The sequence below is a fragment of the Pongo abelii genome, chromosome 8 (assembly GCF_028885655.2).
Source record: "Pongo abelii isolate AG06213 chromosome 8, NHGRI_mPonAbe1-v2.0_pri, whole genome shotgun sequence".
In the NCBI taxonomy this organism is placed as follows: domain Eukaryota; kingdom Metazoa; phylum Chordata; class Mammalia; order Primates; family Hominidae; genus Pongo; species Pongo abelii.
In genome coordinates this window covers 25798337-25823161 of record NC_071993.2, presented here as the reverse complement: position 1 = coordinate 25823161, position 24825 = coordinate 25798337, and the positions used below count along the sequence as shown (strand labels likewise).

The 24825-nt window shown below is 40.2% G+C and overlaps 1 long non-coding RNA gene and 1 pseudogene across 1 annotated transcript in view; one reads left to right on the top strand and one right to left on the bottom strand.

Annotated features, from left to right (window-relative positions):
• Positions 1-7168, bottom strand: part of LOC129048194 (uncharacterized) — an 87336-nt gene extending 80168 nt beyond the window's left edge. The window contains exon 1 of the long non-coding RNA XR_008510347.1: positions 7025-7168. This is a non-coding gene — a long non-coding RNA (uncharacterized LOC129048194). The remainder of the gene's footprint in view (positions 1-7024) is intronic.
• A 2271-nt stretch (positions 7169-9439) lies between these two features.
• On the top strand, positions 9440-11147 carry LOC129048479 (GPN-loop GTPase 3-like; annotated as a pseudogene).
• The last annotated feature ends 13678 nt before the right edge of the window (positions 11148-24825 follow it).

The window sequence follows — 24825 nt, the reverse complement described above, 5'->3', positions numbered from 1 at the left end:
CCTTGCATCCCAGGGATGAAGCCCACTTGATCATGGTGGATAAGCTTTTTGATGTGCTGCTGGATTCGGTTTGCCAGTACTTTATTGAGGATTTTTGCATCAATGTTCATCAAGGGTATTGGTCTAAAATTCTCTTTTTTGGTTGTGTCTCTGCCTGGCTTTGGTATCAGGATGATGCTGGCCTCATAAAATGAGTTAGGGAGGATTCCCTCTTTTTCTATTGATTGGAATAGTTTCAGAAGGAATGGTACCAGTTCCTCCTTGTACCTCTGGTAGAATTCGGCTGTGAACCCATCTGGTCCTGGACTCTTTGTGGTTGGTAAGCTATTGATTATTGCCACAATTTCAGATCCTGTTATTGGTCTTTTCAGAGATTCAACTTCTTCCTGGTTTTTTCTTGGGAGAGTGTATGTGTCGAGGAATTTATCAATTTCTTCTAGATTTTCTAGTTTATTTGAGTAGAGGTGTTTGTAGTATTCTCTGTTGGTAGTTTGTATTTCTGTGGGATCGGTGGTGATATCCCCTTTATCATTTTTTATTGCATCTATTTTATTCTTCTCTCTTTTTTTCTTTATTAGTCTTGCTAGTGGTCTATCAATTTTGTTGATCCTTTCAAAAAAAAACCAGCTCCTGGATTCGTTAATTTTTTGAAGGGTTTTTTTGTGTCTCTATTTCCTTCAGTTCTGCTCTGATTTTAGTTATTTCTTGCCTTCTGCTAGCTTTTGAATGTGTTTGCTCTTGCTTTTCTAGTTCTTATAGTTGTGATGTTAGGGTGTCAATTTTGGATCTTTCCTGCTTTCTCTTGTGAGCATTTAGTGCTATAAATTTCCCTCTACACACTGCTTTGAATATGTCCCAGAGATTCTGGTATGTTGTGTCTTTGTTCAGTTGGGAAGCGCAAGGTGTCAGGGAGTTCCCTTTCCTGGTCAAGGAAAGGGGTGACAGATGGCATCTGGAAAATCGGGCCACTCCCACCCCAATACTGCGCTTTTCCGATGGGCTTAGGAAACGGCGCACCAGGAGATTATAGCCCGCACCTGGCTCAGAGGGTCCTATGCCCAGGGAGCCTTGCTGATTGCTAGCATAGAAGTCTGAGATCAAACTGCAAGGTGGCAGCGAGGCTGGGGGAGGGGCGCCCGCCATTGCCCAGGCTCCCTTAGGTAAACAAAGCAGCCGGGAAGCTCGAACTGGGTGGAGCCCACCACAGCTCAAGGAGGCCTGCCTGCCTCTGTAGGCTCCACCTCTGGGGGCAGGGCACAGACAAACAAAAAGACAGCAGTAACCTCTTCAGACTTAGATGTCCCTGTCTGACAGCTTTGAGGAGAGCAGTGGTTCTCCCAGCACGCAGCTGGAGATCTGAGAACGGGCAGACTGCCTCCTCAAATGGGTCCCTGACCCCTGACCCCCGAGCAGCCTAACTGGGAGGCACCCCCCAGTAGGGGCAGACTGACACCTCACACGGCCGGGTACTCCTCTGAGACAAAACTTCCAGAGGAACGATCAGATAGCAGCATTCGCAGATCAAGAAAACCCGCGGTTCTGCAGACACCGCTGCTGATACCCAGGCAAACAGGGTCTGGAGTGGACCTCTAGCAAACTCCTACAGACCTGCAGCTGAGGTTCTGTCTGTTAGAAGGAAAACTAACAAGCAGAAAGGACATCCACACCAAAAACCCATCTGTACAACACCATCATCAAAGACCAAAAGTAGTTAAAATCACAAAGATGGGGAAAAAACAGAACAGAAAAACTGGAAACTCTAAAAAGCAGAGCGCCTCTCCTCCTCCAAAGGAACGCAGTTCCTCACCAGCAACGGAACAAAGCTGGACGGAGGATGACTTTGACGGGTTGAGAGAAGAAGGCTTCAGAGGATCAAACCACTCTGAGCTACAGGAGGAAATTCAAACCAAAGGCAAAGAAGTTGAAAACTTTGAAAAAACCTTAGACGAATGTATAACTAGAATAACCAATACAGAGAAGTGCTTAAAGGAGCTGATGGAGCTGAAAGCCAAGGCTCGAGAACTACGTGAAGAATGCAGAAGCCTCAGGAGCCGATGCAACCAACTGGAAGAAAGGGTATCAGTGATGGAAGATGAAATGAATGAAATGAAGTGAGAAGGGAAATTTAGAGAAAAAGGAATAAAAAGAAACAAACAAAGCCTCCAAGAAATATGGGACTATGTGAAAAGACCAAATCTACGTCTGATTGGTGTACCTGAAAATGACGGGGAGAATGGAACCAAGTTGGAAAACACTCTGCAGGATATTATCCAGGAGAACTTCCCCAATCTAGCAAGGCAGGCCAACATTCAGATTCAGGAAATACAGAGAACACCACAAAGATACTCCTCGAGAAGAGCAACTCCAAGACACATAATTGTTAGTTTCACCAAAGTTGAAATGAAGGAAAAAATGTTAAGGGCAGCCAGAGAGAAAGGTCGGGTTACCCACAAAGGGAAGCCCATAAGACTGACAGCGGATCTCTCGGCAGAAACTCTACAAGCCAGAAGAGAGTGGGGGCCGATATTCAACATTCTTAAAGAAAAGAATTTTCAAACCAGAATTTCATATCCAGCCAAACTAAGCTTCATAAGTGAGGGAGAAATAAAATACTTTACAGACAAGCAAATGCTGAGAGATTTTGTCACCACCAGGCCTGCCCTAAAAGAGCTCCTGAAGGAAGCACTAAACATGGAAAGACACAACTGGTACCAGCTGCTGCAAAATCATGCTAAAATGTAAAGACCATCGAGACTAGGAAGAAACTGCATCAACTAACGAGCAAAATAACCAGCTAACATCATAATGACAGGATCAAATTCACACATAACAATATTAACCTTAAATGTAAATGGGCTAAATGCTCCAATTAAAAGACACAGACTGGCAAATTGGATAGAGTCAAGACCCATCAGTGTGCTGTATTCAGGAAACTCATCTCACGTGCAGAGACACACATAGGCTCAAAATAAAAGGATGGAGGAAGATCTACCAAGCAAATGGAAAACAAAAAAAGGCAGGGGTTGCAATCCTAGTCTCTGATAAAACAGACTTTAAACCAACAAAGATCAAAAGAGACAAAGAAGGCCATTACATAATGGTAAAGGGATCAATTCAACAAGAAGAGCTAACTATCCTAAATATATATGCACCCAAAACAGGAGCACCCAGATTCATAAAGCAAGTCCTGAGTGACCTACAAAGAGACTTAGACTCCCACACAATAATAATGGGAGACTTTAACACCCCACTGTCAACATTAGACAGATCAATGAGACAGAAAGTCAACAAGGATACCCAGGAATTGAACTCAGCTCTGCACCAAGTGGACCTAATAGACATCTACAGAACTCTCCACCCCAAATCAACAGAATATACATTTTTTTCAGTAGCACACCACACCTATTCCAAAATTGACCACAAAGTTGGAAGTAGAGCTCTCCTCAGCAAATGTAAAAGGACAGAAATTATAACAAACTGCCTCTCAGACCACAGTGCAATCAAACTAGAACTCAGGATTAAGAATCTCACTCAAAACCGCTCAACTACATGGAAACTGAACAGCCTGCTCCTGAATGACTACTGGGTACGTAACGAAATGAAGGCAGAAATAAAGATGTTCTTTGAAACCAGCGAGAACAAAGACACAACTTCATCAAAATTTTAAATTCAGTTACATGAAAGAGACCAAAGAATATATTGTCCAAGCACCATGGTTCATGCCTGTAACTCTAAGATTTCAGGAGGCTGAGGTGGGAGGAACCCTTGATCTCCGGAGTTTGAGGCTGCAGTGAGCCATGATTGCACCACTGTACTCTAGCCTGGGTGAGAGAGCAAGACCCTGACTCAAAAAAAAAAAAAAAAGAAATAATATATATAAAGAACTCTCACAACTCAATAATAAGACCAATTGAAACTACCTTTGCAAAAATTATAACAGTGAGAAAATTATGATGCTGAGAGAAATCTAACCTGATTCCATCTAGCTTCTAAACTCCAAGCTGCCCTTGTTCATTCCTGATCATAGGCTGAACTAACTTTGGAAGGAACTTAGTTTATAGTTTAACTTTGAAACAAAGATAACAGCCCTTTCCCAAAATCAACTCCCATCTTGCCTGGGGACCAGACTGCCCTTATAGGAGTAATATATTAGCCACAAGATTAGAAATTATGTTCTGGAGTCATACAGCCAGAGGCCACAAGATGCTGAACCTCCCCAGTTGCTCCTAGGGATAACATCACTATTATAAAACCTAAGACTGGTGCTCGAGATACTTTCTAGACCCTGCATTCTGATCCACCAGCTAGCACCCAGACCAGTAATCTGGCTCTACCAGTTCTGCAATCCCACCCAGGAACAGAAGACAACAAGAAAAACCCACTTCCATCCCTTGTGATTTCATCTCTGACCTAACCAATCAGCACTCTCCAGTCCCTGGCCTCCTGTCTGCCAAATTATCCTTTAAAAACCCCGGTCTCAAAATTTTCAGGGAGATTGATTTGAGCAATAAAACTCCAGTCTCCCATTCAGGTGGCTCTGAGTGAATTCAGCCCTCTCTACTGCAATTCCTTTACCTGGGCATGCAAAGGACAAACTCCTTGATAAATCACCTTTACTTGGGCAGCAGGCAAGGAGAAGCCATTGGACAGTTACAAAGTGGCCCTATTTTTAAAAATGGGCATAAGATTTTGCAAACATTTCACAAAAAGAACTTCACAAATGTCCAATAAACACATGAAAAAACACTTAACATTACTAGTCATTAGGAAAATGTGATTAAAACAATGAGATACCACTTTATACGCATTTCAGTGGCTCTGGTTTGGAGCAACTAGAAATCTCGGGCATTACTGATGGAAATGTAAAGTGGTACAGTCAGTTTGGAAAACGGCTGATGGTTTCTTATAAAGTTAAAAATACACTTACTATATGATACAGCAATCCCACCCCCAGGCATTTACCCAAGAGAAATGAGAACATATGTCCACACAAATACATGGACACTAATACCCATAGCCGTCTGATTTTTAATGGGCTAAAACAGAAACAACCCAAATGCCCATGGATACACATATTGGAGTACGTTTATATAATAGAATACTACTCAGCCATGAAAAGCATGGACTAATGATGTACATACAGCAACACAGATTGAATCTCAAAAAACGTTCAACTGACTTTTTAAAAAGCCATCAGATAACTTCATTTATATGGAATTCTAGAAAAGGCAATACTAATCTACAATGACAGAAAGGAGACCAGTGGCTGTCTATGACCAGGGCTGGGGAGAGTGGTTACTGCAAAGGAAACCAGAATTCTTTGGGGTGATGTCAATTCTCCATGTCTTAATGTGGTTATGGTTACATAGGAGGATACATTTGTCAAATTTATTAAACTGTAAAATAAAGTTAGTTTTTTTTAAAGGGAGACTGTTTTTCCTGTTTTGTTTTCCCCTTCACTTTTCAGAATTAAGCTGCACTTAGCAGACTTTCCTGGTTACTTTGAATCAGGAACTCCTCAAAAAGTCTGTTGATGAAGGGAGAATCACAGTTAGGCATTTAGAGCAGCTTGATATGACAACTAAATGTAGAAATTCCTAATGAAAAAAAAAAACCACTTGAAATGTTGCCACATATGGAATGGGCTGGAGAAGATATCACTGAGGCATCATTGTTGTAGGGGGTCCTTTCTAGGGAAGGGAAGGGAGGCGAAGGACCATGAGCTCATCATTATCAAGGATTCTGAAACTTCAGTTCATTTTTTATTAATAAATTGCCTTAATGTGGCCAATGAATCGCCGGTCTGATTGGAAACCCTTTCCTGCACTGAAGAAACTGCACCAATTAGCAATATTCATCTGCCAATTCAGCTCTGCAGGTTCAGGCTCATTTAACTTGACAAAAATAGCTTCTTTTTCTTGAGTAGGGGAAGTTTTTCCTCTGCCTCCGGCCCTAGTGATGGGCAGAGGTGGTGGAATCTTATTACAGCCTCCCTGTCCCTGATGCTCTTTATCCACAGGCTACCCGTTTTTTTTTTTTTTTTTTTTTTTTTTTTTTTTTTTTTTGGATACCCATTTCACGACTTTCTTTGGTTTCTTTATCACAAAAGTCACTCTGTGTCTTTTAGCTCAAAGCCCTACTGCAGTATTCTCTGTTTGTCTTTTTCCCTTTACTCTTAATATCTTCTTTATTTGTTCCTTCCCTTTTCCCCTTCTTCCCTTATCCCGTTTCATTCTTCCCTCTTTTTTTCTTTAATTCTTCACCAGCCCCTAGCATATTTGCCCCTTTCATGATGTAATCAGGAACCGACCTCTGCCGTAGTAATCAGGTGGGTTTTTTTTTTCTTTGCAGTTTCCTTATACTGAAGTTGTACCACCCCGCCCCCATCACCATCACCTCCACTTCATTTTAAATGTTCTACTCTTGTCCGAGAGAGACTGGCCACTTCTTCCTACCATTTCAGCCCATCATAAATTCGTAAATATGGATTCATTTGCTGAGCCTAAGTTTTCTGCATGAAAGTAAATCCCTTTTGTGATACCTACAAAAGTCACAGAATCATCAACCACAGTTCAAAAGAGCAAATGATAAATATTCATTGCATCACAATGAACTTGATTCTAAAAAGCAAATTATTTGCTATATAATAGAAACAGGCAGGTTAAAAACAATAATTAGAGTGTGAAAGAGGTAAAAGAAAGTTCTGAGAGTGATATAAAGTTTCATTACATTGACTGAAGATGGTTTCATGGAAGTATATTATGTCAAAACTCATCAATAATACACTTTAAATATGGATGGTTTATTTACATCAATTATGCCTCAATAAAGCTGTAAAGCAAAGCAAAGAAATAGTAAGAAACAAAGACAAACAAAAACACCAATGACTTAGGAGTAATTAGCCAAGCTATTCTTAAATGTAGGCTAGTGTATATGTAATTTTAGCCTTGCTATTTATCAGCTGTATCCTTATTCTATGAAAATCTCATTTTATCTTAAAAAAAATTAGGATGCGAGGACATACCTCTGAATGTTCAGTGGTCCTGGGATGATCTCATGCAAGCTCGTTTCACTGTGAGCTGATGAATCAGCATAAAAGCTGAATGGTATCTCATGATCACACTCTGCTATGCCAATAAGACAGTTTATTTTAACTTGCCGTTCCCATATTTTGAAAGAAACTGACTGCTGCAGAAATACACAAATCAGAGATATTATCAATCCTGAACTCCCAGTAACTTTATTTTTATTCTACTTGGTCACACAGGCTACTGGAGTTAATGTCCTATAGGCACTTGAGGATGCTGGGCACCTGGCAGGTATGCATGTTGGTCAATTCATTTGACCACATTTGTTTGCGAGGAAAATTTTCCTTAATGCATCTTCAAATAGAAAAGTCTATCAGTAATCAAATGTGAGTGACAGAAGAGTAACCTTATTCCACTAATGTCCCCTTTAAAAATTTTCCCCCTGAGCAACCATAAAGAATAAAAATAGTGATAATTATCAGTTCTCCATTTTTGCTGTGGAAGCTGGGGAACTATGAAACAAATATGCAGCTCAGTTTCTGAGGACATTAAAAAATGCATTATGCATGTTATTCTTACCCCAGTGACAACTTATTTTTTTTAACCATTGTTTTTTCTCTGACCTGATCCTTCCTTCCTTCCTTTCTTTCTTTCTCTCTTTCTTTCTTTCTTTCTTTTTCCTTCCTTCTTTTTCTTTCTTTCTCTCTCTCTTCCTTCATTTCTTCCTTTCTTTTTCTCTTTCTCTCTCTCCCTCTCTCTCTTTCTCTTTCTTTTTCTCTTTCTTTCTTTCTTTCTTTCTTTCTTTCTTTCTTTCTTTCTTTCTTTCTTTCTTTCTTTCTTTCTCTCTTCTCTTTTGTATCACAGAAAGCTTCCTCCAATCCTTTTTCTAACAAGGTAGGGTGCAAACAAAGGAATAACAAACTTCCTTTAGATATGAGAAATGTGGATCTTTTTAAGTGTTATTTTTGAGAGTCTTAAGGCAACATTAGGATAATGACATAACATGAAAACTGTGGAGATACATTTTGATCTCATGTGAGCCCCAGGGTGGCTTTTATTTACAAATCATGTTTGCTTCTCAGAGGGGTGGGCAGACATAAGCCAATGTTTCAGAGACAGTCTGAGGTGAAAGCTTTTCTCTCCCCAACAATGGCATATTTGTAGTAGAATTTTCTCATAAGAGTCTTGGTGAACAAAAATACACAGGGATAGAAGGTGGAATGGAAGGAAGTCCATTTCGGAAAGAAATAATCCTAACATAACTTTCAAGATATAACAATAGGTTATTAACTGGTGGATTTGGCAGGGAAAATTCTCCTACATCATTTTTTCTTTTTCTTCTTCTTCCTTTCTTTTTAAATTTATTTTATTTCATTTTTTTATTTTTAGAGACAGAGTCTAGCTCTGTTGCCCAGGCTGCAGTGTAGTAGCACAATCATAGCTCACTGCAGCCTTTGACTCCTGGGCTCTAGAGATCCTCCTGCTTCAGCCTCCCAAGAGCTGGGACTGTAGGTGTGTACCACCACGCCCAGCTAATTTTTTATTTTTTGTACAGACAGGGATCAGCCTCTATTGCCCAGGCTGATCTTAAACACCTGGCTTCAAGCAATCCTCCCACCTCAGCCTCCCTAAGTGCTGGGATTATGGACATGAGCTACTGTGTCCAGCATGAAATCATTTATGGTATGTTGACCATTTTTCAACTGGATATGAAGGCAGTATAGACACACAACTGTGAATTTGTGCTTTGTTTACTTAGTTTCTTTATATAGGAATTTTCAAACAAATGTAAAGTTGAGGCATGTACACTGCAGTAGGTAATGGCTGTATCAGTCAACACTTAGCCTTAGTTGTCATCACAGTGTTTTACCCCAGTACCATGCCTATCCTCGTGGGCCAAAAACACAGATAGAGTCTAGAAGAATGCACAAAGCAGCTTTTCACCAAGGGTTCAGTTTCCATTCTACTTGCTAACCCACAGAGAATGCATAGAAGGTGGAGATTAGAGAGTGACTTCTACACTCCATTCAGCAGATTCCAAGTTTCTCAATGGCCATGAAGAGTCTTCGCTCTAGAGCCTCAAGGTTACTAAACTGCCACTTTTCAAGGTTCCTATTCTTGCTTTCTCCTCCATGCCGCAGTCTTTAATTCCTTTGGTCTTCCCAGTTTTTCCCAGATTCTGCCCATTTGGTCTCTGGAAGGGGTTGTCAGTCACTCAGCTCCATGGGTTTTAATGCTAGGTGGAGTCATAGTGAAGTTTCTATAATGTAATCAGACTTATTATTCCAAGGCCAAGACTGATCTACTTTTATCAGTTAGAACTCCTTATATTGCAAGTGACAGAAAGCCCAAGCCAAGGGACTTGGGTCAAGTTTGTCCTCAAGAACTCGCTTGTCCTTTCAGCTTCTAGTATGTCCTTGCCCTCATCTACTCAGGCTTTCCTACCAATTGCTGGCTGGCTGTTCTATAGTGACTTCAGGTTCGACATCAGACACAGAGACAACAGCCTTGCACAGACTTCTCCACCAGCAATGTAGTTTCATAAAAATCTAACCCCCATAACAAATCCTTTAATCTATATTACTTCTAGTGGTTCTACTTCTTTGACTAATAATATGCCTTTACATAATACATTCCAAGGTCTTGGAAAAGTCTATGCACATTGCATTCATCTGTTCTTGCACTGCCATAAAGAAATACCTGAGACTGAGTAATTTATAAAGAAAATATGTTTAATTGGCTCACAGTTCTGTAGGTTATACAGGAAGTATGGCAGCATCTGCTTCTTGGGAGGCCTTAGGAAACTTACAATTATGTCAGAAGGTGAAGGGGAAGCGGGCACGTCTTACATGGCCAGAGCAGGAGCAAGAAGAGGTGGAGGGGCAGCCTAGGCAGGTGATACAGACTTTTAAACAACTAGATCTCGTGAGAACTCTATCATGAGAATAGCACCCAAGGGATGGTGCTAAACCATTCATGAAGGATCCACCCCCATGATCCAATAACCTTCCACCAGGCCCCACCTCCAACATTGGGGATTATAGGGACATGAGATTTGGTGGGGACACAGACACAGACCATATCACACATATACTCTGTCTGCCACTCTCTTGATTAAAAATTGCAATCTAGTTTAGACAGTCGGTCTTAGTAATAGTGAGCATTCTCTTTTTATATTTTATTGAAGTCATTAGACAAATAATTATAAAGCTTGAGTCACTATTTAATATGTCATGAGCATTATTCATGCCCTTGCACAGTCTTTATAACCATAATTTTAAAAAGGCTTGACAATATTTGAGTGGATGCTCTGTAATTTCATTTTTCACTTTTCTATTGTTGGCGCTGTAGGTTTTTCCCAATACTTTACTGTTATGAATAATGATCTGAGGTGCTGCTTCATGCATATAATTTTTCCATATTTTTGGAATATTTGGTTAGTCTATAATTTCATAAGTTGAGGATAAAGGTATGTAAAAGGTATTAGCATTTGTATTGCTTTTGATTCATATTGTTTAATTGCTTTCAAAAGGACTAGGACAATTACAATCCTGTTAGTAATTGGTAATATCCTTGCTAGCTTTGATTGTCCAGCTTGGACTGAGTTGTACATTCACCTGACTGTGATGAAGCAGCTGGTCCTGCAACTCGAGCAGTGGAGTTTCCGAGTCTATAGAGTTTTTCTTGTTGATTCTCAGTTCATGGTGGAGTCATTCAAGTGTATTTCTGGCATCTTGGCAGTCCTGAGTGCCATGCTCTCTCTAGAAATTCCACAAGTTAACATCGTGATCAAAATGTAGCTGCAGAGTAAAAAAGCTAAAAAGCAAACTGAAAGTTTCTAGATCTAGACGTGGATTCCTTATTTGATGATTCTACAAGTGGCTTAGGAAGCAAAAAATTCAAAAAAGTAACTAAAGTTTTATGTGGACTGATGACTGCAGCATAGTTCTCTTCTTACCTTATGATCAGTCAGATGAAGAAAGTATGAACATTGTATTATAGCATATTGATTTTGCCATTCAATGTGGAGAAGATTCAAAATTTAAATAACCAAAGGAATACGAAAATGAGTCTTCTTCTATGTTTGATGAATATTTTCAAGAACACCAGGATGAATGAAGAGTTTACTAAGGAGTAACTGTCTATATGTGAAGAGCTTGTGGCCAAACTGGCAGAATATTCTTCTCTTCGAAGGATGCAGTAGTAGAAAGCTGCATATTCTAATGAAAAAAAAAGTACATTTTTTTTATCAGCAGCATGCCTGAATCAAGTTTTGAATTATTCTGAAACTGCTGCTGCTTAACGTGGAAACTTGTAGTATTATTTTGATAGTATCAATTTAAATTTAAAAGTCAAAATTGAAATGAATGCACATAGATTTGTATATAAATTAGCACCTCTGCAACAGTTAATAAGGCTAATACAATCTCATTTTTACTGTTTGTATTGTTTTTGAGGTGCAGGAATTATTGTAACAAAATATACATGTCTATTCAGAGGGAAATATCTGGAAGGATATAGGTAAGATCACTGCCCATCTGTATCTTACCATTTCCCTACATTGAAAATGTATTATTTATATAATTAAAAAATTTAAAAGGGAATATAATTTTAAGGTCTTTCCTGATTTAACAGAAAAAAGTACCTATTCAATTTGAAAGGCATTCTACATTGCTCATTTTATGCTAGTATCTATTTTCTGCTTTACAATATCTAGAAAATATCAATATCTTTACTGATCCAGAGTACACCTGAAATATTGGAAAGACACTTTCCCTGGACATTAATTTCTGAGTTGTGAATGCAATCTGCCAAAAATATAAGGATTTGACCGCATATTTTCTGATTAAACTAGGATACTTATTTGGATCATTTGTGTAATTGGAAAGGTTAAGAGAATCATCAGGGGAGACAATGTGGAGGCTATAAAAACACTGCAATTAATATCTTATCTTTTTAAATTTTAGGTAATAGCACTTTTGCTCTTCATAATAGCATCTTCAGGGAAAGCATATTGAATTCAATCTGTTGTGTGAAATATTTTCAGTTAGAGAAGGTACAGTATGTATATATAAATGAATGTACAGATTGCTGATGATTTATTTTGGATCTATAGCAGCCTTGGAAATAGAACTGAGTTTTATATAGATCTTTCCGAGTCAGGGTAGCCCTAAGCTCTTTATAGAGCAGTAATGTTGGCTGTGTCTAAATAAGACCCATCCTTACAGCTGAAAGATAAAAAAAAATCCAGATAATGAACCATTTAATTTTTTCTGTATAATGTCACATAAACAGTTTGATTTGGGGCTTCCAAAACTGCATGGCTATTTTGGCTTTATGGATGCATCTTTTGCAAGTCTCAATGCCCTGTAAAAGTGGGAAGGCTGTCAGAAATATCTTTAAGTAGGCCGGGTGTGGTGGCTCATGCTTGTAATCTCAGCACTTTGAGAGGCAAGGGTGGGAGGATCACTGGAGTCCAGGAGTTTGAGACCAGCCCGGGCAACATAGTGAGACTTCACCTCTAAAAATAAAAACAAAAAAAATTAACCGTGTGTGGTGGTGCACACCTGTAGTCCCAACTACTCAGGAGACTGAGGTGGGAGGATCACTTGAGCCAAGGACTTCAAGGCTGCAGTGAGCTATCCAGCCTCGGTGACAGAGCAAGTTCTTATCTCAAAAAACAAAAAACAAAAAGAGTGTCCTAGGTAGCCTACTGGGTAGGGGATGGGAATGCTTTTCCTGGCAACTAGTCATGGAATCAGCATGGCACTAGTGAGTTCAAGATGCTGCCCAGGAATACAAGGACAGCTCTGTCTCAAAAGGAGAAACTCTAGCCTGGCCATGGTGGACGAGCTACAGTGAGAAGTAATTGGAGTTGTCAGTATTGCTGATGATTTCCTTGCTTGCCCTCAGACAGGACCCATCAGAGCCCCTCAGCTGCCTGAAGGTACATGTATATATGTGACGCTTCCTACCTTATGTTCAGGAGTAAGTTTAGCACATGTGTCTACAAAGAGTAGCGTTTTATATCCTGAACCACGCATTTTGCTATATTAATAGCAATGCCTCACATTTATATAGATTTTCTGAGTTTCTCAAACCCATTTATATTTCCTAGGATTATCCATACAATAACATCTCAGCCATTAGCTGCAAGTCTTCTCAGCTCCACCTCTATGTACCTCAATCTTCATCTTCTCCCTTCTATCCTTCTAGCTGAAATCTGTATACTTGCTTGTACAGCTTCAATTGCCACTGAACTGTTTGTCCTACTTATTATACTGCCTGATGCTATGACAACCTCTTCTCCATATAACAGCTTGAGAAAGCTTTAAAAATTGTACCTCATGACATATTTCTGCTTGCTTAAATCCTTTGTTGCTTTCTAAATGGCTTGGGAAAAATCCAACCTCCTTAATGTGGCACGAAGGCCCTGCCTGATCTGGCTCCTTCTGACTTATCCAGCCCATCCTTCTCTTTGTCTCACCCATGGCCACATCGGCCTTTTCTAAGTTCCTTGAGTGTAACCCAAAACTGTCTTCCTTGAAGATCCTTGCACCTGCTGATGTGTCTGCCTGAAAACCTCTTCGTATGGCTAAATCCTTCTCATCCTTCAGGCTTTAGCTCAAGTATCTCAGCCTTCAAGAATCCTTCCTCTACAAATGGGACTTCAGGAAGAATGTGGGACTCAGATAAGGATGCACAACTATGAAAGCATGCAGCCTGGACAGAACCTAGTTCTTCCAACTCCTCATCCATGATACCTGCCATGATGTATGCCAACCTGTGATTTAGATGCATTTCTTCTGTCATGAACTAGGGAGATGATAAATTATACGGACAACGTCGTTTATGTTTGTTTGCTTGCATTATTTTGCAGGGAAAATGGGGAGAGTATTGCAGATGTTAAATAATTTCTGAGTGGTTGAGACTGATTCTGGCAGGAAGGATTTTGACCATCTGAGAACCCACACAGATGTGTGCTTACCAGCTTCCACAGAGACATGCGCACATGAGTCCCTTTTTAAAGTCTGTAGAGAGACAGCTCTCCTTGCTCTCTATTTGTCTGAAAGGACATGGATATTTCCATTTAAAAAAATACCAGAAAACATCTCATTATGAGTTCTTTAAAATAAAATGGAAGTATATTTTAGGCCCAGTTTCTGCCCTTATAAGTCATATTTTATCTAAACTATCAGAATAAACAGGTCATTTTTCCTCTGGACTATTAATCCAAGCATTGTCATGCAAATACGATTTTGGCATCTATTTGTGACTCATTCTCACCTTTTTAACCTAGAGACTCGCCCCAATGTCAGCTTGTCTCCTCTGAGTTATTCATCCAGGTTTTGAGCATATTGAACACATATGGCATGTGTCACCTTGGACCGGCAAAACCAAGGAAGGATAATAAACAAAGAAACAAACATTACTTTTCTTAACCATTCATAAGTGATATGCATTTGCATTTCAGATTTTCATGGTCTTAGATTTTAGAATAATTGAATCACACAATAGAAAAAAAATTAAAAGATTGTTTTGCCCCATAATCTCATAGATACATCAAGTCTCCTTGGCTGTGTCTCCGCCAAGCCTCATTCAGCCTCTCTTTTAAGATGTTCAGCAATGGGAACTGACTCTCTCCTGGGACTGCACCATCTTTGCAGAGAACTAACTGTTACAAATTTAAGTCAAGCCTAAATTTGGGGGTGTTAGTTTGATCGGGGAATAGCATATGTTTTCATTTAGGTCATCAGTTGAACACTAAAAAGCCAAGAACAGTGCACTGTGGTCAACTTCTAGAGAACTCCAGAGCCATTAATCAAGACATGCTGTATCCTAAAAATCTGGCCACAATGCTCATTGAAGAGACCATGGAAGCCTTTGGCAATGTCTTACAAAGGTCAAGATATGCTATGTATTCCATGAACATTCCTTTGTCTAAGAAGCTTTGGTAACCTCATGTTGCCCTCTGGCATCCTGATAATAGGTAATGTTATTAAGTAAGCTCAACTCCAGGTAAAGATTTGACAAAGATTTATATATTAATAGATTAAAACTCCTTCTCCCATTGCATAATTTTCAAAATCTCCTTAAAGCTCATCCACCTCTCACTTCCATGATAATACATACCATGATAACCATTGGAAGAACCTGATAATTTGATTTTATTGCCAGTTGAGAGCTGTTCATCTCTGCACACACCGCCTGATAATGGTATATTCCTTTTTCCCTTGGAATCTTGGTATTTGTGGATGCACAGTACCTCTCCAATAGCACTAGAAAAATCACCAGGTGAATCTAAAACTCTCATTTTCTTCCCACTAAGGATACTATGTCTATGTGTCTTCTCAAAATCTAGTATTCACAATCAAAACAAATTCTACAATTATGTAAATTCTATATCTTCAGTTTGGAAAAAGCTAAAGGATCCCAGCTGTACACAGGTTATAGAAGAAGGAATGTGGATTCTCACTGGATGGCCCCAGACCTAGGTAGGGAAGTAGAGGATTATAGAGTTCTGAAAAGAACACAGGCCAGGGAAACAAAGAGAAGAAAAATATGGACCAAGAAAGATTGGCGATGACCTTAAGATGCATAAATGTAGCTCACCTCAATTCTGTTGGACTATCCCTCATTTTAGCATACTATAAATGATGTGTACATTTGTTTGTAACTGCATCAAAAAGAAAATGAGATTAGTCTGGCATGACTTACTTGTTCTAACTGAACCCATGCTTGCTGCTAATGATTGCTTTCTTTTTAAATGCTCCCAAGCCATCTGTTCAATAATCTATTCTAGAATTTTTCCTGAGAAGAATCTCAACACTAGTGAAGTGAAAAGATCTCCAGGCAAAGACCAGGAGACCCAGGTTCTAGCTGTGCTCTGTCATTAACCAGCTGCTAGGCAAACACCTTAGTCTAGCTCATCCTGTTTCACCTCAAAAATGAGTGGGTCAGAATAGATGATCTTCATCGCTCCTTCCAGATGTGGATCTACGATTCCTTCATTTCATTCATCTATAGTTTTTGGAGCCTACTCTTTCCCCTGATTAGAAAATCAGGACCTTGACCATTTATAGTCTTTGAATGTTTCTGCTCTGTGTCTTCTAGATCCTGCTCTCCCACTAATTTGTTAATTAACTCTGGAGCAGGTTGTTTAAATTCCATGGGTCTCAGTTACTTCACTTCACTTTAAAAATGAAGGAGTTTAAATCAGATGATATCTAAATTTCTGAATATGAGTCTAATGTCTAGCTATATTGGATATTGTTTCTGCGATTACATTCTATACATTTTTGGAATAACTAAGTGTTGTGTGTTTGATTCTTGGGCATAGAAACATAGACTTATCAGTCTAAGTTGGGCAGAAAGCTTAGCCATTATCAGTCAAACAATTTATTGAATAATATTTAGAATGGCCAGTTACTTTCCTTCTTGACTTAAATTTAAATTATCTTCTTATATTTTTTCTTTATTTTTTTTGTAGAGATGAGTTCTCACTATGTTGTCCAGGCTGGTCTCTAATTCCCAGCCTCAAACGATCCTCAAGACTCAGCCTCCCACAGTCCTGGGATTATAGGCATGAGCCACTGCACCCGAACTAAATAACCTTTATTTCTGATTCACGCTGAATTTGTAAAGTCTCCTGCCTCTTTAACAGCTAAGTCTGCTGGTTGGCCCGTTTACATTGAGGAAGGGCACTATGCTCATCTCACAGAATGCCACCAAAGCTCCAAGGTTGCAGAAAGAGGAATCTTGCAAATTGCTCTGTTTCTTATTTCACAGGTGATGAATGCTTTGGGTTGTGGAGCTATTTTATTCTGGCCTGATGGTGTTGCATGACTCAGAATAGATGATTCCCACAGAAAGGTCTGATTTTTATCCCTTGACTAAAATCTAAAAATAGAGCCTTCAACTCATCCTGCACTCTCAGCTGTCATATGCCAAATAAACCTGGACACTTGGCATGATTGCTTGTAGCTTTAAAAGGATCACCATGTTCTCTAGTTTAAAACAAAGAACAACACATATAAGGTATGAACCTGGAATGTTGTTTATGTTGTTTCATTTGCTGTTGCCTTTATGCTGGGGGAATTATGCAGCTGAAGGCAGTTTGCCTTTCAAATTCATTTGAGTACAATTCGTTTCAAGGTGACCATAATCAGGTTTGGCCAGGAAAAGAGATATTCTGTCTAATGACATAGTCTTGTTAAGTCTACCTTCCAAATAATAATAAAGGCTGATGGAACTTTATGCTTTGCATAGTCTTATTTTGTGTGGACGATAACCATCTGTTACCATTCTCACTTTAGGAATAACCCAATTGGGATTTAGTGAGTGCTTTGCTTAAAGTCTCAGGACTATGGAGTAGATGAGCTAGAACTGGAATCCAGGATTTATATTATCCAGGATTTATATTACACTTCATGTCTTTCCACTGCCAGTATGTTCCTGGACCAAATTGAGGGTGGGGCTGCTTATTCTCATGGCCCAATAATGAGATGCAGATGATCTGGGAAAGAAGGGAGTTTATTTCCATACCTGGGTACAAGGAGAAGGCCTGGAAAATATCACCAGACCAACTCAAAATTACGAAGTTTTCTAGAGCTTATATACCTTCTAAGCTATATGTCTACGTGTAAGTTTGCATTCATCTAAAGACGTAAGTGATTAACTTCTTCTAATCTATAACTAATATCCGAGTTCTGAAGACCTTCCTCTGGAGCCTCAGTACAATTACTTAATCTAAATGGGTCCAGGTTCTGGGGTGATTACCTTTATCTTGTCCCCTGCTAAATCACGGAGGTCTGGGGAGTTCCTTCAGACCCCCAATAAACTTGTTTGTGGAGGTCTGAGGAGTTTCTTTAGACCCCCAATAAAACTTGTTTAATTCTAAACGAGTCCTGTTAAGAATTCCCTTATTATCATTTCATACTTCAAGGCCCTGGAAAGGCCTAGGCAAAAACACTTGGTGGGTTTTTATTACATTCTAGCCTTTGTATAAGGGCACTGGCTCTATCTGCTTTTAATATTTAACTTAACCAGTCAGTCAGTGCTGAAACAGCTGTTATGGAGGCCTGGGTTAGTGAGACCTGGCCTGCCACAAGTACACAATGCACCATTCCCCTCAACACAAACACAGACAAACCCCACAAAATATTAGGCAAAGTCAGTGCTACCTTCTCCATGAGCCCTGCCCAGGTGTTCAAGTGCACATAGACCCATGGATGGTCCCTGTCTCTGAGTATCTCTTGTAGCTAATGTTTGTGCCACATAATTGAGGCCCCTTCCTTAGCTCTTTGTAGTGTTCTCATAATCATATGTCCTGGCCAGAATGTCTATTTATTTTATAAAAACCTTTCTCTGCTGGCTGCGGTGACTCGCACCTATAATCCCAGCACTTTGGGAGGCTGAGGCGGGTGGATCACGAGGTCAAGAGATCGAGACTATCCTGGCCAACATGGTGAAACCCTGTCTCTACTAAAAACATAAAAATTAGCTGGGTGTGGTGGCGGGCACCTGCAGTCCAAGCTACTCGGGTGTCTGAGGCAGGAGAACAACTTGAACCCGGGAGGTGGAAGTTGTAGTGAGCTGGGATTGTGCCACTGCACTCTAGCCTGGCGACAGAGTGAGACTCTGTCTCAAAAAAAGAAGAAAAAAAATCTGTCTCACTGTGTATAGAGCTGGGTCCATAGTAGATTCACTAGTTTAGTTCAGGAAAATAAGCTTTCAGGATAGAGAGGAGGAATAGCCCCATTCCTGGAGTTAAATGGGACACCTCTAGCACTTAGCCTACTTCAGAGGCCTCTTCTGGTTATGTGGATAGATCACTGTGTGCAACTTTAATTAGTCACATATAGACTCACCATATTTCAGCAGTAGAAAGAGAAAAAAAGTTATTATACCTAAATTAAGACCTTTGAGACCCTGGTTGATAAAATTCTTAAATATTATACTGGAAAATATTTCCCAGCATCTCTCAAATAATTCATTACATGATTGCATGATCAGGAAGTAAAATTGCAATAGCAACCAGTTTGATTATTTTGACTGAATCAGTTGGCAAATTCAGTTATGCAATCCATAATAATGGTTAATTAAATTTTAAAATACTCAAATTGGGTTTATATGCTCCTATGGCCAATGTTTACTTTAAGTCTCCCTTTGTTCAGTTCCAAATTCCGCTCTGGGAAGTTTCTAGTAATAGGCACAGAGCTGTAACAGAGCATGCTGCAGACGTCTCATTAGGTCTTAGACGGACCTGCTGAGCCAAATAGGAACCCAGGTTATTACACTTCTTTTAAGAACTAGGGCCAGGTGTGGTTGCTCACACTTGTAATCCCAACACTTTGGGAGGCTGAAGCAGGTGGATCACTTGAGATTAGGAGTTGGAGACCAGCCTGACCAATATGGTGAAACCCTTTCTCTACTAAAAATACACAAATTAGCTGGGCATGGTGTTGGGTGCCTGTAGTCCCAGCTACTCGGGAGGCTGAGGCAGGAGAATGGCGTGAACCCAGGAGGTGGAGCTTGCAGTGAGCCGAGATCGAGCACTCCAGCCTGGGTGAAAGAGCGAGACTCCGTCTCAAAAAAAAAAAAAAAAAAAAGGAATAGGCTGGGTATGGGGAGCATAGAGAACCTGCAGTTCTGTTCATAGAAGCAGATTAATTGTGAGAGCCATTACGCCCACAATATGCCACTGGCTAGTGCTAATATTCCCTTGTCGGAGGTTCTGAGCATGACATTGAAAATCGTCTTGGTGGACGCCGGCCATTTCTCCAAACCTGCACCTTCATTTTACCTACTTTGAATCTATGCCAGTTATCAGTGCCTCATCTCCAAATCCACTCTTCTTTGTCCTGCTTTGTGCTACTGGAGATGGACCCTGAAATATGTCTCCTCGGCCAGTGCCACTGGTCCTTGACAGAGGTGAGAGAGTGGGAGAGATATTAAAAGAGGACAGGGCTTGTCTTTCCCTTTCTGGTACTTTATTTTTCTTGCTCTTTTGGCATAGCCACGGCTGCCAGCAGGTGGCTTCCTTGTTTAGGAATTTCACTGATTAGAAGTAAGAGACAGCTGAACCCTCGTGGGGCCATTCATACAAGTCCCTATTTAGGGAACAAAGCGGGCAGCTTTCCTGCCAATGGGGCTAGGGATACCGCAACCCAAGGGGGTAAGCCCCAATAGCACCCACCATGGGCAGTTTCCTGCCAGCCCGTCCTGGCCTGTGGCATCTCAGAAAACTTCTCCATCCAGTGGGCCATCGATCCATTGTCTCCAACAAAGTAAGTCTCAGCCATGGAGTGGAGCTTTTTCCAAGTTTGTTCCTTCCTTGAGCACTCTTTCAGCCCCTTCGTGGAGTGGTTGTACTCTAGAGCTGCTATTTCTGTTTTTGTTTTTCATTTTTTTTGTCTTTAGATGGAGTCTCATTCACTCTATCTCTAAGGCTGGATGGAGTGCAGTGGTGTGATTTCAGCTCACTGCAACGTCCACCTCCCCAGTTCAAACGATTCTCCTGCTTCAGCCTCCTGAGTAGCTGGGATTACAGGCATGCACTACCATGCCCAGCTAATGTTTGTATTTTTAGTAGAGATGGGGTTTCACCATGTTGGCCAGGCTGGTCTCGAACCCCTGACCTCAGATGATCCACCCACCTCGGCCTCCCAAAGTGCTGGGATTAGAGGAGTGAGCCACCGTGCCCTGCCTATTTCTGTATGTTAAGAGTTATCTTTATCTCTCCTAGAAGGTAATCCCTCATTAGTAGTTAATAACTTTGATGTTAAATTGTCCCAGTAAAAATTAGTCCTGTGATGTTTGTTTTATGGCAGGACCCCAGCTTTTGTAGCTGCTGCTTCATGAGTAGCTCATCCTTGCCCTTTGGTCCAGGCTGGCTTCAACTATTCTGTTTGGACCTTGTTTTAATTTGTCTTTGGACTTTGCTCCTTGGCATTGATAAAGAATTACACTATGCCTTAAAATTCCCCCAGGTGCCATGAATTGGTTTAAGCAGGTTTCATAGCTACATGCCAGACCATTGTCTTGGTAGCAGCATCTACCTTCCCCATCTCTATCCCTCACCCCTACTTGTCCAGGAAGAGTGATGAGTCAAGTTCAAAAAGTGCAAATAAGATGATCTGTCTACAAAGCTGTATGAACTGCAGAAGTATAAAGTACTTGTTGACTCATCACTGCTGTTTGAAGGGATGCAATTGAAATGGTTCTTGGAAGCATCCTGATGCTGCTTTGGTGCATAGAGGCTGTGCAGCTGAAAGACCCTTAGAACATGTGTGTGAGATTACAGAATGGTAATTACCATTGTTATCAGCATTTATTGAAGGCTGTGAGCCAAGTGAAACTCAGAGATCGAGCAATGTGCTCAAATGCATCCAATCAGTAACAGGTGGAGACACCATTTTTTCTTAGGTTTGTCGTTTCCAGAGCACCCCCACTTTTTGTTTTTTTAAGACAGGTCTTCTGTTACCCAGACTGGAGTGTACCACAGCCTCCCAAAGTGTTGGGATTACAGGCATGCCCACCATGCCTGGCATACAGCCCTAGATTTTAAGACCTTCACTTGAATCTCTTCCCTGCCTGACAGACAATACTGCTACTCCCCTAGGAACAGACCTTAGCTGTAGGAGAGGTTTGCTTTAGGAGTCACCATTAGAACTGAGTTGAGTCCCACCTGTTCTTTTCAAACGAGTGAGAATCCATAGCATAATAAACTTTAGACCACAAGCTATAAAACCAAAACAAGCATCTCATCATTATCAACTAGCCATTGAATCTGGTTAAGAGCTGTTTCAAAGCCATGGCCAGAATCTGGCCAAAAACCTTTGGTCTGAACATTTCCCTTGCTCCTTTGAGTATTTGCTTTGATGGATTTATTGAAGGTCATTGGATTTCAGGTGCTGAGCATCTTTAGAGCCATATAACAAAATTTAGTTTTATTCTTAGCTTTCACGAGTTACACATGAAGACAACATAGGAAAGGATCAAGGTAATAGAAAATATATAAAGACTATGGGTGTTAGGAATAAATAATTCAAATAAGGGTCTCTTCAGGGAGGAATAAGTGCAAACTGTCTTATGCAACAGATATGCTTCTATAGTTTTAGGTTTTACATTTAAGTCTTTTTTTTTTTTTTTTTTTTTTTTTTTTTGAGACGGAGTCTTGCTCTGTTGCCCAGGCTGGAGTGCAGTGGTGCGATCTGGGCTCACTGCAAGCTCTGCCTCCTGGGTTCATGCCATTCTCCTGCCTCAGCCTCCCGAGTAGCTGGGACTATGGGTGCCTGCCACCACGCCTGGCTAATTTTTTGTATTTTTAGTAGAGTCAGGGTTTCATCATGTTAGCCAGGATGGTCTTGATCTCCTGACCTTGTGATCTCCCCTCCTCAGCCTCCCAAAGTGCTGGGATTACAGGCTTGAGCCACTATGCCCAGCCTACATTTAAGTTTTTAATCCATCTTGAGTTGATTTTTGTATATGGTATGAGGAAGGGGTCCGGTTTTAAGTTTCTGTATATGTTTAGCCAGTTATCCCATTAATTGAACGAAGTGTGTTTTCCACATTGCTTGTTTTTGATGATTTTGTTATCAGATGATTATAGGCGTGCAGCTTTATTTCTGAGCTTAGAGAATCATGTTATTAATCACATTTTTCAAGAATATATTTTTTAAAAAATATGCATTAGGAGAGTGGCCCATTTTCAAGAATCACTGCCTGAATTCTTCTAAAAAGTGAATAATACCTGAATTATGTTAAGGAAATCTAGACTTTCATGTATCAAGTTTGCTTAAAGCGTGGTCCCCTATAGCATTATATTTGTCCTATCTGGATCCTAAGGCCAAACTCCTCCCTCCAACCTCTCTATCAGCAACCCCTATGACTTCTTGATAATATGGATGATCTAGAATTCTCTCCCTTTTGATTTATGATTTGGCTAGCATTCATATAAAATGTCAAACTGCTAGTTCAGATGTGAGAAAGTTGCATTTTTTTTTTCCAAGCTGTCTTTCATATACAGGTTAATTCCTGCAGTGACCAGAAACTAAGAGTTGGGGTTGAAAGCAAAGGAGAGAAATGAAATATACCAAGAAATCACAGAATAAGCATTTAATTATGACCCACTTATTATTTTTAACAGCATGACCCCTCTGGACAACATTCTTAACAACTTTCAAATTTAATTTTACCTGTCACCACTCTCTCGGTGACTTCAAATTATCCCAGTAACTTTTATTTTTTTCTTTGCCTCTCTTTATTTTTGTTTGTTTCTGGAATAAACAGTGAAAGGCCCTTTGGGCAAGTCCATGTACTGACCTGCACAAAGTGAAGCTTGTAATAGGCAAATAAACTCCAGATAAATGAGACTCATTTCTTTTAACTGTTCATGACTTCAAGTTGACTTGCATTTCTACTTCAATAATTGATATACATCAGGTGTGAACATTGTTACTCCTTTTGTTCTTGCAGCAGGTGAATAAGGTGGGATTTGAAATCAGCATGGCAGCGTCCAGCGGAAGAAGGGAGCTGAAGTTTTTTGAGGGTGAGTCATGTGCTACACTCCTTATCTTCATTAGTCCATTGGATCTCACATTGGCTCCATAATATAAAGAAAGTTTATGAGCAAAGAAATCTGTGAGTGCATTTTTTCTTGTACTAACTGGTTTGTCACTCACTTAGCTGTAGAGTTTAAATAGAGTTAAAGTTACGGTTAGATTCAGTTTAAGGCCAGGGACTCAGGATCAGAACGAACTCTATTTTCTTTTTTTTTAAATATCAATAACGATTTAATCTTTGTCTTTTTTATTATACTTTAAGGTTTAGGGTACATGTACACAACATGCAGGTTTGTTACATATGTATACAAACTCTATTTTCTAATGAGAAAATAGAATTGCAGAGAGATTAAGGGATGTTTCCCATGTCACCCAGTGTATTTGTCTTCTATGCCTGCTGTAACAGATTATCACGCACTGAATAGCTTCAAACAATACAAACGTATTACCCTGCAGTTCCCTAGGTCAGAGTCCAACATTGGTCTCACTAGCCTGGAACCAAAGTGTTGGCAGGGCTGTGCTCCTGTCTGGGGCTCTGGCATGGAATTGTTTTCTTGCCTTCTCCAGCTTCTAGAGGAACCCTGCATTCCTTAGCTCCTGGTCATCTTCGGAGACAGCAATGGCAGGTGGAGTCCTTCTTACTTTGAGTCACTCCAATCTCCTTTTTAGCCTTCCTCTTACACTTTTAAGTGTATTTGGGATTATGTTGGCTCCACCTGGATAATCTAGGATACTCTCTCACTATATTACAGTCAGCTGATTAGAAACTTTAATTCTCCTTTGCCATGGAATCTCACTTATTCACAGACTTGGAGGATGAGTACGTGGACATCTTTGGGGAAGGGGTTCATTACTCTGTCTACTCCACCCAGCTGCTTTCTGAAGGGGTAAGGAACATAGGAGTTTAAGCATTCACATTTTCAGATAAATAAACGAAAGCTGAGAGAGCTAAGAAAATTGTGATGGGGTGGGGGATTTGCAGACTGAGATTTCTGCAAATCTCAGAGGGGAGCACCGATGCTTAGAGAGGTCAGGACACTGTCTTTATACCATTCAGTTCTGTGTTTGGGGGTTTGAAGGTTGGGATTGGATATGTTATTGCTACTCTCCAGAAGAGTGAGAGGAGGAACAGAGATGGAACTTAGCTAAAGGCTGAGGATAATTGACTTAACCTCTCTGGGCTTCTGGTTCCTCCTCTGGGAAAGGAAGATACACATTTACCTATCTCAAGG